The 2,143-nt window shown below is 39.6% G+C and overlaps 1 pseudogene; it reads left to right on the top strand.

Moving 5' to 3' along the window:
* Positions 1–2,028: 2,028 nt before the first annotated feature.
* Positions 2,029–2,143, top strand: LOC111735207 (annotated as a pseudogene; the record flags this gene model as incomplete).

The raw sequence follows: 2,143 nt of genomic DNA, 5'->3' as shown, positions 1-2,143 counted from the left end.
CTAGGTAACACCACTTGGAGGGTTCTGCCTAACATGAAAGCACTACGCCCCAAACATACTTAAGCAGAAATCTGATTAAGTTGATCATCGAGAAAGACAATAGCTTTGAAGAGCTAAATTTAACATCAGACTTAGCAGGACGACTTACCATTCTCCCTTTGCAGTTCTAGTCATCTTGAACTTCTCTCATGCTCTTTCTTTACTCTAGGCTTTTGTATTTGCCATTCCCTCTGACTATAGTATGTCCTGCCCCTTCATTTCTCAGTTTACGTATGTATGCTTCAGGAAGCCTAATCTGACATCCTAGGTTAGCTGTCCCCTACCAGATCACCCTGTATCTGCCTAATCACACTATACTGTTAGACTACAAGCTCTGTGAAATCAGAGACCATAGTCTCTCTTATTTTACTTTTGTATCCCTAGCACTTAGCATAGTGAAGGTTATATAGCCAGTCAGAACTGGGTCAAATCCTAGCTCCATCAATATTTAATAGGTCTATGACCCCTTAGTCAAGCCACTAAACTTCCTTGGGCCACAGCTTTTATATGTACAAAACTGAACTAATTATATTGTTGCTTTGCAGGATTAGAGATCTTTGTAAAGCTCTTAGCTCAGTGTCATTTGCTAATAGAAACAAAAAATGAGATGGTGTTAATACTAAGTATCAGACATTCATTTAATTCTCCCAAAACTCTATGATGTAAGTTCTATTACTATCCCTATTTTATAGATAAGGAAACTGAAGCACAGAGAAGTCATTCATCTAAGGTCTTACTACCTTGTAAAGGGCAGAACTGGTATTAGAATTCAAAGATTGTAGCTTCAGAGTCTGTACTCTTAACACTGTTGTATTATGCCTCTTAATAAATGATAGCTAAGTAAAACTAGGTTCAATGACCATGATGTCAGCACCTCTGTCCTGGGGAGTTTCTTAAAACAAGTAAGGACAAGCTGTCAGATGCTAATCTTGTATGCTGCCTGAAAGTGCTAGGGTCTTGGTTTATAAGCCCGAGTAAACAGAAGGCATAACATCATACAAAAGGGGGAAAATCACTTGTGTATAGCAGGCTGTACATTATGATAGTTGAGATACAACTGGAAAGATTTAAATGTACTTAGATTTCTGCACTAAGCACATAGTTAAGCAAAATGAAATGATTTCTAAGGATTTAAATTTCAGTGGCATCCTGTGGAATTCCCTAGAACACATATACATTCTCAGCACCATCAGTGCCATTGCTGCACTTGGTTAAAAAAAAAGGATTAGCAAACTGTCAAGAGGGTGTGAGCTTATTTTTACAACCAGACAGGATAGAGTTCATACCTCCTTTGTGCCAAACTTTGAAGACCAGAGTTTGTTGTGGGTCCAAAAGAAGCTCTTTTGATAGCCTAATAAGAAAAACAACCACCATAAATGAACCGTGCAGGAAGTCTCTGTAGTATGAAACCTAGGTTTGAAGACTATTTCATAGCTGACAAAGCACTTTCCTAACACTTTCATGGTCAACTTCTAGGATACATTTTAATTTTCACAGTTAAAAGGAGGAAATGGAAGCTCAGAGAGATGAAGTAACTTGCTAACACTTGAAAATAGGTCCCTTGATGTAAAATTTCCCCTTCAATAGTGTCTGCCACATTTAAACTCTGTTTCTCAAGACAAGGGAGGGAGTATGAAAAGGGAGCTCCTCAACATGTAATGAACAGTTTTATTGGAGCAGGTAAGGATTCTCCTTGTGCCATGTGTGTGGGGGAACAGTGACAAGGTAGGAAGATGTAGAAAAAGAACATTCATTGAGTGCCTATGTTGGGCCGGGAATGGTGTAAAGTGTTTCATTTACATGTAATCTGCACACAAACCTGTGACATGGGCATTATTCTCCTTGTTTTAGAGATGATGAAGCTGGGCTCAGAGAGGTGAAGTGATTTTCTCAAAGTCATATAAGAGTCAGTAAGCGGCAGAGCTAAGATTTGAACCCAGTTTTGCCTGACTCCAAAGAAGCAAGGCACCAAAATAAGAAATTGATTTGGTCTACAGCCATGCCACCCTGAACAAGCCTGATCCCATCTGATCTCGGAAGCTAAGCAGGGTTGAGCCTGGTTAGTACTTGGATGGGAGACCACCTAGGAAGACCAGGTGCTGCA

This window comes from Pteropus vampyrus, unplaced genomic scaffold (assembly GCF_000151845.1).
Source record: "Pteropus vampyrus isolate Shadow unplaced genomic scaffold, Pvam_2.0 Scaffold19099, whole genome shotgun sequence".
Lineage (NCBI taxonomy): Eukaryota > Metazoa > Chordata > Mammalia > Chiroptera > Pteropodidae > Pteropus > Pteropus vampyrus.
Note: the sequence above shows the minus strand (reverse complement) of the source record. Positions and strands in the feature narration are given on the sequence as shown.